The sequence below is a fragment of the Leuciscus leuciscus genome (assembly GCF_965113295.1).
Source record: "Leuciscus leuciscus genome assembly, chromosome: 15".
In the NCBI taxonomy this organism is placed as follows: Eukaryota; Metazoa; Chordata; class Actinopteri; order Cypriniformes; family Leuciscidae; genus Leuciscus; species Leuciscus leuciscus.
The window spans coordinates 41315803-41329368 of NC_138739.1; positions in this window are offsets into that span (position 1 = coordinate 41315803).

The following is a 13566-nucleotide window of genomic DNA, read 5'->3' on the forward strand; positions in this document are numbered from 1 at the left end:
ATTGCAACGTTTCAGTCACGCATCAGACATATACACATGAAACAGCTGATTGACACGCAGCCGTCTTTCCACCATAAACCAGCACTCATACTGGCAACCCTCATGTGCAAACAAACGGATGACGCTTCTGATTCAGGTACGACACACTCCCTTTAAATACAACTTCCTTCCGTCGTTAATTGACACGCTCCACCCAGAATCAGGCTAAAGTGAAAGTAAACAATGTTGTGGGACAGATTCTCTTATTTGCCACACTCCCCCCCCCCCCCCCCCCCCCCCCCCCCCCCTAGAAGAAGAAAACCTATGGTTGTTTAGAAAGAGAGAAAACGCAGATTAAAATCCTAGAAAATCTTCGTCATCAGAGGATTCTTGAAATATATCCAGGAGTTTTTCCTTTTCCTGTAACTCCAATTCCGCAGCCGTTGGATAACACATTTTTATGTTGCAAAGGTGAGCTGTACGTACATCTTCTCCAGTGTCTTCAAGGGCTATTTGATATTTCAACGGACCCAGCTGCTTGATAATGCGGTATGGACCTTTCCATTTTTGGGCTAGTTTTGCGCTAAATTTACGCTGTGCTAATGCACTGTGAAAAGTTACGCAACCATACTCGATCCTTGCTTTTGAATGTTACATCTCTCCTATTTTTGTTATAGTTCCTCAGTTGTCTTATTTTGGCTCTCTTGCTGTTTTCTTTGGCTTGAGTTTGCAGATGATGAACTACATCATACGAGGCAGCGTCTGGGGTTAGATTAGGCCCAGAGAGTATTTTGTCCATTGGACTTTGGAGTTTCCTACCCAGCTGGAGTTCTGCTGGGGTTAATCCAGTGGTCTCTTGAACGGCTGAATTAAGGGAGAATCTAAATTCTGGTAAGAACTGGTCCCACCTCTGATGGTTTTCGTCCACATAGGCTGCCATCATGCTCTTGAGATTTCGATGAACTCTTTCTTTCATGTTGGTTTGTGGGTGATAGGCTGTAGTTAATTTGGGAGTAACACTCCAGTTCTCACATAACTCTCTGAAAACAGATGAAACAAACTGAGTGCCTCTGTCTGAGAGAATGAAGTCTGGTACGCCCCACCGTGTCAGGATGTCTTTTCTGAAGATGGAGGCAACATTCTTCGCTGTGGCACTCCGAATGGGGAACAACTCAACCCATCGAGAATAATAATCAACAAAGACCAGCAGGTATTCATTTTGATTTGTGCTACGTGGCAACGGACCCATGTCGTCGACTCCCAGCATTTGGTTTGGGCGGCTTGTTGTGATTTGCTGTAGTTTTCCAGCAGGCGTCCGGTTATCACTTTTCAGAGTTTGACATTTAACACAGGTCCTCACATGCTGTTTCACCGCTGACCACATGCCTGGCCAAAATGCTACTTCCTGAAGTCGCTTATAGGTCTTGTAGATTCCTCCATGGCCACAGATGGGAGTGGAGTGATAGCACTGGAGTAGGGTGGATCTGAGACTGCTGGGAATGTAGATTCTGTAATGCAGTTGGTTATTTATCAGGTATGTTTTGTGATACAATTTGTCCTCAATTATTTCGTACTGGTCAATCAGACTGGCACAATTATCTGCAACTGCTTGCAATAATTTTGTAACTTCAGGGTCTTTGTGCTGTTCTTCTCACAGGACAACATCTGATACAGGCAGTGCTGGGTTTTTTCCGCTGGTGTACAAGTTACATGCTGGGGTAACCGAAGACCTGGATAGAGCATCCGGAGCTACATTTAGCTTCCCTTTTCTATACTCAATAACAAAATCGAATTTCTGCAATCGCAGAACCCAACGGATGAGGCGGCTGGTGGTTTTAGTGGAGTTCATGACCCATTGCAGCGCAGCATGGTCGATAACAACTGTAAAAAGCTTGTGTTCCAAGTAATGTTGCCACTTTTCCAGGGCCCAGGTGACTGCAAGACATTCCTTCTCTGTTGCAGTATAATTGAGTTCGGCCCCAGTTAAGGTTCGGCTTGCATAGGCGATAACCTCCTCTCTGCCAGCATCCCTCCGTTGTGCTAATATGGCACCCAGGCCGACGTCACTAGCATCGGTGTATACAAGGAATGGCCGCTGAAGATCGGGATGGCCCAGAATGGGCGGTGAGGCAAGACTTTAGCTGGTCAAAAGCTTGTTGACACTGAATTGACCATTGAAAACTATGTCCCTTCTTTTTCAGTGCGTTGAGGGGTTCAGTAATCTTGGGAAAAATTCGGAACGAACCGGTGATACCACCCTGCTAACCCGAGGAACCGCTGAACTTTCTTCAAGTTCGTAGGCACAGGGTAGGCATGAATGGCTCCAGTCTTACATGGGTCTGCTGAAATGCCCTTGACACTTACAACATGTCCTAGGAATGTGAGTTCTTGAAGACAGAATTGACTTTTCTTCAAGTTTATGGTGAGACCAGCAGTTTTTAGTCTATGGAGGACAGTCTGGAGGTCGTGGAAATGCTTAGGCTACAGCATAGGCTAGAGCTTGGGATGAAAGTACACCAGTAGGTAAGGTAAATGCTTGGTCATGTAAATTAATGGTGGTATTCAGCCATCCTAATGGAATCTCTGCTTTTCCATTTGCCAGATAAAGAGGACCACGGCACCACGGTTGCAACTGGTCGAGGGATGTAAGCTGCCTCATTAGATTCTCAATGATGAGTATGAAGCTTGCACCAGTGTCCACAATGGCCTTACCTGACCAGGCATCGATACAAAGGGGAACAACTAGTTGTTGAGGTACCGCTACACGTTCATTAGAACTTGTAGATGAGGAGGAGGTTTTCTTGGTTGCTGATTGTGACTTATGAATTCTTGTTGCAGCAACAGAGTTGTTGGACGGATGACCACCTGACTTGGGGTGATAAGGTTGTTTGCCGCTGGTGGAATACTGTGGACCAGATGTCTGAGGTGACTGGAGAGAGGTATAGTGTGGACATTTTCCTGGTGGATGCTGTCCTCCACATCTCCAACACTGAACTGCGATTTTCTCAGTAGGTTGGTTTGAGGAGGGTCTTTGCGATGTGGCTTAATGCTTAGGGCCCATTTGACCACAATCATAACGAAGCTGTTGCTCATAATCTTTTTCCAGTTGATGTCCTAATTTTACCAGCTCTTCCACAGTATTCACCCGGCTACACAGTTGGCTGGCAAGGTACGGCTTGATATTCTTGAGTATCATCTTCACAATCTCACCCTCTGTAAAATCTGCCTTCCATCTTTTACAGAGAGCTCTGTAAGAAAACGCAAAGTCTCTAATAGATTCTGTGTCTCTTTGAATCCTAGTACGGACACGTTCAGCCAGTTCGTCCTCATAATCCTCAGAAAGGAAAGCAGATAAAAATGCAGTCTCAAACTCATTCCAAGTGGTTATGGTGGACCGTCTGACTTCCCACCAGTCACGTGCTGTTCCGTACAAGACAGTACGGAAAGTAGCCAGGATGTCTGCATCTGTCAGGGGATGTATAGCCAAAAAATCCTGACATTTGGTTAAGTACAATAGACTTGTATTTATTACAAGTAAATACAATAGACTTGTATTTATAGACTTGTATGCAAGTCTGCATCGTCTGAAGGCCTTCCAAATGTGGGGAAAGTTCATTTGATATGGTCACTTTTAACCACAGATGTTAAAGGAGGGGTTGAAGAAGTTGAAGGAGTCACTGGAGTAGAAGGAGATGGCTGGGATGAAGTACTGGTAGTGCTGGGATCTGGTGGTGTCAATACACTTAACTTTTGTTGATCTGCTCTTTTTTTTTACACTTTGAAATCCTTTCTCCACTTCACTTTTCAACTCTTTGAAACCGGTGAGACATTGATCAGTTTGGGTAACACATTGTTGGAGTTGTGAAGTTATCTTATTATGGCTTGTTTGGAAAGTGTGTTGAACAGCTCTGATGTCCTGCTGAACCTCTGCTTGGAGTGGATCAACCATGAGTCGTAGTTCGGACACCAAGGTAGATTCCACCTTCTGGATTTCTTCCGTGATCATTAACTTCATCGCTTTAGTCAGGTTATCTGCTTCAGATTCCTCTTGTTGCTTAGTGGTAGTAAACAGGGTTAAAACTTGATTTTTATTATCCTCCACTTTTGCAGCAAGATCAGCAATCTGGCTCTGGTGATGAGAAGAGGTATCTTTCACTTCCTGGGTAAGTTCATTCACTCTTCTTTCTTGTCTTGCCATTAAGTCAAACAAGGTATCCCAGTTCCCTTGTACCCGGGCAGTGACTTCTTGTATTTCCCTTCCAGGAGTTGGTAGAATGTTGGGCAGGTCATGTTGTGCCACTGAAGGAGGAGTTCCACCTTCAGAAGAGGTGCAAATGTGCATGTTATCCACTTGTGGTGCCCAGGTGAGAGTGTGCACTGGAGTGCTGCCAGCCAGAGCAGGAGAGGACATGTGCACACGGGTTCCAGAATGAACAGGGCTGAGTGGAGTGGGGGTATGGTAGAACACAGGAGCACATGGAGGTGGTACCAGGGGCATCGATGGTCGCAGTGCAGGCGGCCATACTGGAGTATATATTTATATCAAAATATCAAAATCGACTGCTGGCGGTAGATCCTTTTCCTATTTAGCACCATAACTTTGGAACAGTCTTCCTAACATTGTACGGGAAGCAGACACACTCTGTCAGTTCAAAGCTAGATTAAAGACACATCTCTTTGACCTAGCATTCACATAATACATTATAGACTTCTATAATTCAATGTTAGGCTGCATAGATTAGGTCACCTGGAACCGGGAACACTTCCCATAAATCCTGATGTACTCGTTACATCATAAAAAGAATGGCATCTACGCTAATTTTAATGTCTTTGTTTATCCCAAGGTTTTCCCGCAGCCTGCCGGATCCAGGCCGTATCCATATCTGACGAAGGACCTTCGCCTGGACCCGATGACAACGCAGTGCTGAAGTGCCAACTAGTCTCTCCCTATGGAGGATCCCTTTACCACTCCAGATAAAGCGTCGTCGGGAAAACTCAATCGCGTATCTACCCCGAATTGATCAAATAAAATAAAATTCTGTATCAAAATTATAAGGAAAGACCAGTACTTGGTTTAGGCTTGGTTTGTAGGGAATTACAAACCTGCGCACATGTATTCAAACGCACATAACTATAGAACCAATTCTTAATGCGCATGTGAACCCCATCAGCGTTTCTCACAGGTTCGCGTTTAAAGTTTGTGTAGAGAGAATGGTGTCGTCTTAGCGGCCCCTAATTTAATGACAAATGATCGTTGCGACGGAGGCGAATCAATCAAAGCTAACTTTAGCTGGAAAATAACTTTATTAAAGAACCGCTATAAAGCCAAAACAATCTTACCTTAAATTATACGCTTATCTCTGTAAAGCTGCTTTGAAACAATCTACATTGTTAAAAGCGCTATATAAATGAAGATGACTTGACTGACTTGATTGAGTCAGCCCTGCAAACCTGTTGGTAGACAACTTAGTGGATAGTGGAAATATACAATCAAACACTCTGGAGACCGTCCCAGATGATGTCCCACCAGCAGGAGGCCTTCCCAGGGTCTCTATTGTGGAGCCCATCCCGGTCCAGCACCACCAGGGTCTCCCTGCTCAGCTCAATACAAGTCTACATAATTTTTTTCTTATTTTATGTACTGTACATTTAAATTTTTATGTTGATTTTGATAAGTTTAACGTATGTTGTTAATAGTTGGAAAAAGTACTTTAATGTAAGACAATCGATCTTCTACTGGCAAACCATTAAAATAATTTGAGAAAGCGTCCAGATGATCTATATTCTTATGGTTTGAATTAGATTTTACCACTGAAACCTGACACCGCTACTACAGAGCTGTCACTTTCTGCCACCAGTTCGGCCCCGCCCACAAAATATGTCATCGCTGTTTACAAACACAAAATTGGTCTATTGTAGATATACATTCAAGTAGATTTGTTTCTTACTGTGTGAATATTAATCATAAAAATCCCTTGCATATGAAACTACTGGCTCAGTATCGGCATGGCATTCGTCCAGGTGGTGATCTTGTTCAGGACATGTTGTTTTGATTCACTTGTTTGGAGCTTGTGGGGTTTCCACTATGAGCATCATTAGTCAAATACTGTAAAATTTAAGAGAAAGATATAATATGCTAAAAGATCTGCTTTAATACAAGATATATATAAAAATTAAAGCTGCAAGCAGCGATGAAAGGGCCCTCGCACCCGTGCCATCGTCACTCGTTGGCTTTAGGAAGACAGAGCATGGTTGGGCAATGTGCATTTAAGGAGGTATACAGTATATAGTAGTTGCTAGCATGTTTAGTATGTTTTTAGCATGCTTAGTACACAATAGGTATGTGGTTAGTACTGCATTACTGTGTTAACCAGTTCAGTTTCTGTTGGCAGTAGGTGGGGTTATATATCTGAATATTGCTTTGTAGATGTGTTCAGTGCAGGACTTTTATCAAGTATGTGAAGTTTGGGGCAGATTGGATATTGTATGTTTGAGTTACAGCAAATTCATATTTAATTGTAGTAATAGTATGGTTTAGTACTTATAGTGTTTACTAGTATGTTTTAGCATGTTTCTAGTATGTTGGTAGGATGTTAAGCACCTACTGGCATTTTTTTTATATGTTATTAGGAGTCCACAACAGTGTTTAACATGTCACTTCCTGTTGCCAGCAGGTGGCGCTTTGACTGTAACTGAATATGAGCATTGTCATGTGTTCAAGACAGAACGCTTATCAAAAGTGTGAAGTTTGGCGCAGATTGGACATTGCCTTCTTGAGTAACAACAACATCCTGTTTCATTATATTAGCATGCTTTAGCACTTAGCTTAGTATTACTAGCATGTTTTAACATGTTTCTAGCATGTTTAGAAGTCAATGGTATTTTTAACATGTTGCTAGAACGGCATCAACGTGTTAAACATGACACTTCCTGTTACCAGTAGGTGGCGCTATTACTATAACTGAATATTCTCATGTAGATGTGTTCAGGCCATGACTCTTATCAAACGTGTGAAGTTTGGGGCAGACTGGACATTCCGTGCCTGTGTTACAGCAAATTCCTATTTAATTGCAGTATTAGCATGCTTTAGCACTAAGCTAAGTGTTTGCTAGCATGTTTTAACATGTTTCTAGTATGTTGTTAGCATGTTTAGCACATGCTGGAACTTTTTTATATGTTATTAGGAGTCCACAACAGTGTTTAACATGTCACTTCCTGTTGCCAGCAGGTGGTGCTATGACTGTAACTGAATATGAGCATGGTCATGTGTTCAGGACAGAACGCTTATCAAAAGAGTGAAGTTTGGCGCAGATTGGACATTGCCTTCTTGAGTAACAACAACATCCTGTTTCATTGAATTAACATGCTTTAGCACTTAGCTAAGTTTTGCTAGCATGTTTTAACATGTTTCTAGCATGTTTAGAAGTCAATGGCATTTTTAACATGTTGCTAGAACGGCATCAACGTGTTAAACATGACACTTCCTGTTACCAGTAGGTGTCGCTATTACTATAACTGAATATTCTCATGTAGATGTGTTCAGGCCATGACTCTTATCAAACGTGTGACGTTTGGGGCAGACTGGACATTCCGTGCCTGTGTTTCAGCAAATTCCTATTTAATTGCAGTATTAGCATGCTTTAGCACTAAGCTAAGTGTTTTCTAGCATGTTTTAACATGTTTCTAGTATGTTGTTAGCATGTTTAGCACATGCTGGAACTTTTTTATATGTTATTAGGAGTCCACAACAGTGTTTAACAAGTCACTTCCTGTTGCCAGCAGGTGGCGCTATGACTGTAACTGAATATGAGCATGGTCATGTGTTCAGGACAGAACGCTTATCAAAAGTGTGAAGTTTGGCGCAGATTGGACATTGCCTTCTTGAATAACAACAACATCCTGTTTCATTGAATTAACATGCTTTAGCACTTAGCTAAGTTTTGCTAGCATGTTTTAACATGTTTCTAGCATGTTTAGAAGTCAATGGCATTTTTAACATGTTGCTAGAACGGCATCAACGTGTTAAACATGACACTTCCTGTTACCAGTAGGTGGCGCTATTACTATAACTGAATATTCTCATGTAGATGTGTTCAGGCCATGACTCTTATCAAACGTGTGACGTTTGGGGCAGATTGGACATTCCGTGCCTGAGTTACAGCAAATTCCTATTTAATTGCAGTAATAGCATGCTTTAGCAATTAGCTAAGTGTTTGCTAGCATGTTTTAGCATGTGTCTAGTATGTTGTTAGCATGCTTAGCACTTGCTGGCACTTTTTTATATGTTATCAGGAGTTCACAACAGTGTTAAACATGTCACTTCCTGTTGCCAGCAGGTGGCGCTATGACTGTAACTGAATATGAGCATGGTCATGTGTTCAGGACAGAACGCTTATCAAACGTGTGAAGTTTGGCGCAGATTGGACATTCCATGCCTGAGTTTCAGCAACTTCCTGTTTCATGGCGAAACATCGAAATTTGTCAGGCCGCCGAGGACCCGCCCTTCGACGAAAACTCAAGATCTTCGCAATTTAACGTCGCAAAGGCCTTAAGATTACACTCACCAAATTTGAAGATGATCAGATTAAAACTGTAGGAGGAGTTCGTTAAAGTACGAGGCATGAAAATGGCAAAAACTGCACAAAAATCTGAGAGGAAGTTGAAAATGGCTGACTTCCTGTTGTGTTTAGGGCTACGCTCCAAGAGACTTTTTTGTAGGTATTAGGTCCTTACATGTATGTACCGAATTTCGTAAACGTACGTGGAACATAGCGGGAGGCGCACTCCGTTGAACTTTTATAGGTGGCGCTATCGAGCCATTTTGCCACGCCCAATTCTGAAACCTATATCAGATGTAAATTTTCGCCAGTTCTGACGCGTGTGCAAAGTTTCGTGAGTTTTCGAGCATGTTTAGGCCCTCAAAAATGTGATTAAATGCGGAGAAGAATAATAATAATAAACAGAGCAATTCCAAGAGGGTCCTCACACCATCGGTGCTCGGGCCCTAAAAATGAAAGCATTGATGATCAGAGACCAGCTTCACTCCTGAGTTTATCACTCAGAGATCCAGTTCTCTCAGGTGTCATACTGCAGTCCCACAGCCTATAGAGAGGAGGAGAAATGATAATCACCACTCCACTGCGTACTGAATATGCAAAAGACACAATATAGTTTTGTTTTACATTTTTCACATCCGTGTGTAGATTGGCGTGAACGTGGCTAATCATTTGATGTTTGTGTGTAAAGTTACTAGAGTTCTACAAAAATAGAATTTTTTTTAAAGTTTTGAATAAAGTGGATGCTTTTACAAGAGATGTGTGATGTTTTGCATCTTGTGTGTGTGTTTTGTGTGTAGAGTTTTGAGAAATGGAGCCAAAAAACGAAGCATTTTTGTAAAAACTGTGAACTTGTTTCTCTATCAACTTATTCATCTCTTGAAGGAAGCGAGTGGAAAATTTTGTGAAAAGGTCCAAAATGCAATTTTCTTCATTAACCCTCTGGGGTCGGCAAACGCGCCCCCGCGTTTTGCTGGATTTTCTTCACATTGTAGCACAATAAACTTAAATTACTCCGTCATTTATGGTTATACAGAAAAAAGAAATATAAAAAAAAAATCTGTGATATTTCTACTTTTGTATGTGTCCACTTACAATCAAATCAAAACATTGTGCTCTTGTAAAATAAAGAAAATAAACAGGGTGTGCGTTCTGCCTCTCCGTCGCGATGAACTTTTTTTTCTTGAGCACGTCTATAAACTGAACTGAAGTACTCAGCGAATACTTGTCACACATTTATGAGCCATATACCTTTATAAACATTTAAGTGTGTACTTTTAAATGATCGGATTCAAACTAAAAACAAATATTCTCTGTTTAAGTAATCTGTATAAAACCAACAGGATGTCCAGTATCTCAAACGCTTGCTAATTACTTTTAATTTGACAAGCCCACTCGCGCAAAAGAGATTCACATGCAAATCTCCACATGGGACGCGAACGCCCTCGTTACCTCAAACACAAAACACCAAAAAACGAAATTAGTGGACGAGGACATTTTAGCATGTTAATCACATTTGATTTAGAACAAGTAGTTAATGATTTGATGAAGAATACTTTTCCAGATTGTACATCAGTAAACTGTCGATGGGCTGCACAGTTTCTACAGGGAAAACAACCTTTTATAAATGTTTTAGTCTTGTCAGTGTGTATATCCGATTTTACCAATCTATTTGATGATATTACTGGACCTTTTATGAAAAAATAGCCTAGGTATCAACCAAAAGAGGGATTGGTTGAAAGAATGTTTCTGAGTTATGACCATATAGACATAGGATGTTATTTATGCTACACAAAACCTATAAGAAGATTTCTTAGTTTTATTTATTTGATAGCAACACCACATGGGTAAATACACATAGGGTAAATGTTTTTGTTTGTGTTTTTATTTGATCAGTCAATATTTTATTGAGTAAAAAAACCTTTGATAATGCCATAAAATGCAAAGTCTGTTCACACCCAAATGTTTCCCTAACTTGAGCACTGGATACAAATTAAAATAGTTGTAGTAGTTCAGTGATGAACACAGCAACTGATGCTCTGCTGCCCTCTTGTGTTTGGATCCAAAACATTCAGCCTGAGTATTTTAATGTTTTTAGCTGACAGTTTTTCCAAAACATTTCTCCAAACTCAGGTCACTGTTCTCACAGTTACAGTTAACACAGTAACCTGAACACTCTGTAATTATCCCAAACAGGTTGTACATTTTCCTTAATTTCATGCAAACTACAAATCACATGCATCATTTTCTCAAAACACTGTGCATAAAATTCTCAAATGTTTTCAAAGTAGTTCATACAACCAACCAAATCTTAATAAGGAAAAAAACAATTGCAGTTTTTTTATTGGTTTTGCAAAAATCACAATCATTTGTGTGCCGTTTTTCCAAACACAACAACAAAAAAAAAACTGTTGTTAAATTCTCAGTTGCACTTGAATGTTTTCAATTAGCCCCAAATAAATATCTACTGAGTTAGTAATACACACAACACAGGACATGCACATTTCCTAATTTGCCTAAAAATCTATAGACTAAACACGTAATATGCATATGCACGCCGTCAGCGTTTCACAGATTCATGTTTTTGAAGATGATAAAAAATTAAAAAAAAATGTCAACACTTGCAGCTTGGAACCTATTTCAGGGTTTGCGTTCTCGAGCGTTCTTCAATTCTGTCGTTGTTTGGGACAATTTCCAATTTCACCTTTCAGCACTGGTGCAAGACACATTTCACATTTCAGGATGCTGCTCCTCCCAGCGTATTCTCTTGGAGATGGAAAGTATGTGATCACAACCCTTACAGCTAAGCAAGTCTTCTTCAAGCGATGGGAGAGGCCCACGGATGGATCCAGCATTCACAGCTGTTTTCCCCAATCCATGGCTTGTGAAAATACATGCTGTGATAGTGATGAAATTCTTTGACCGAATGTAAATGAGTGGCAAGATCTATAAAGTTCATTGATTCAATGATTGCAGTACATTTATTTATTTACTTTTTAAACAAAACTCATTGTTATGCAACTAAACTCGTAATTAAAGAACTTTGACGAACACAAAAAAAACATGTATCTATACAGCTGAATTTATTATCAGATCAACAGAGAACACACTTGCAGTATTGATGTTACTGTTTATTTTGGATGAATGCATTACTAGAATAAAATGCAGTGCTTTATTATGCAGTGAGTATTGAACTGTTTGGCCAGCATAAGAGTGGGGTTAGTTTGCTGTGTTACTTGTTTTGAGAGCAACCATATTCATTTGGAGAAATATGTCTAATTGATTGAGAAAAACAATGTTAAATATTAGACACTGTCAGTGCTTGTTTTAGCTGGAATGATGCAAGAAAATTAAATCTCTTGTTTTATTGCATTGTGTCTGTTTAGTCTCAGATTGATCAGATGACACTTACGTGCAGTAAAATAGCAGTAAAACCAGTTTAAATCGTGATGCCAGTGTCGGATTGCAGGTTTGTGGTTCAATAGTAGACACTGAGCTGCACTTCATTTATTCTCACCTGACGCGTCACGTCATCTATCTGAGTTATTTGTCTGTGTACTCCGGTTCAAAAAGGATGGGAAGGGCGAAAAACTCCATCTCATTTTCTCCTCCAACTTCAAAATCGTCCGACATCTTTGTTTTAATTTATTTTTATAATACTTTTTTTTTGAGACCTTTCCAACATGATGAATAGATGGATAAAATGTCCATCTATTTGGATAACATAGTTTTAACATAAACCAATTAATAATCTGAATGTGATTCATATTTTTCCGTCATATATAAATTAAACGGATAAGATTTATGTAATTGTATTAATAAACTGACTGATTCATATTTTTCAGTCATACGTAAATGAAACGGGTAAGTTTATGTAATAGTACACAGAAAAAAGGTTTTTGTGCACTAAATATTTTTTAAAAACCAAGTATATTATTGGTTAAACAACACTGCTAGATCTCATGCTGTAGAGTCAAATGGCTTCTTATGAATAAAACAATATTAAAAAACACAAGTCCTATATATTCAAAGCATTATACACTGAATAAGATCAGGGAATCAGGCAATTACATCATGATGACATCATCATCATCATCAATAAACAGCCGACATCACCTGATTTCATTTTCTCTTAGCTTTTTTGCTACAACAAATGTGCTTTATAAACACACACTTACAGCAGCCATAGAATATTTAATATTAAAGGGTCAAGGGTCAAGAGCCCAACTAAAACAAACACTGATCACCATCATGGTGACTTAAAATACAACTATTGGTTTCATTAAAAGCCAGTCTGGTTAGTAATAAGTGAAGCTGGTAATGCTGTTTGTGGAGTTGTTCAATCCTCCTCTGCTGAGATCTTCACAGATTTAATGTCTTCTTTTCTCTTCAGTTGATTTCATCTAAGACTGTGGCTGAAGTCAGTTGTAGTTCTTGTGTTTCTCTTTCCTTCATTGATTCTGCTTGTTAACAGCAGGTGTTCATCACTAATGCTCAATCATCACTTAATTATCTCATTAACTTCAACACTGCTTCAGTGGTACTTTAACTCTGTAGTGTGCACACATATGAACACTGAACAGTGTTCATTTAACATGGGCATTTCTCTGTGTACTATTACATAAATCATACCCGTTTCATTTACGTATGACAGAAAAGATTTATGTAATTGTATTAATAAACTGACTGTGATTCATATTTGTCAGTTTCATTTATATATGACTGAAAAATATGAATCACATTCAGATTATTAATTGGGTTTATGTTAAAATTATGTTATCCAAATAGATGGAAATTTTATATGCAATTCAAATACATAAATCTTATGTTTAGACATAATTATTATTTTTTTGAGTAGGGATGAAAATCAACAAAGATATTTTTGTTCCTGTTTCAACCTTAACAAAATGGCCATTTGTGATTCCTCAATGTGCTTTTTCTCATTAAACGTTTTTCCATAGAAAACCATTATAAAGAAAATGCTTAACCATTTAGCATATTGTATTCATATTCTGGGCTCATCTGCTCATCT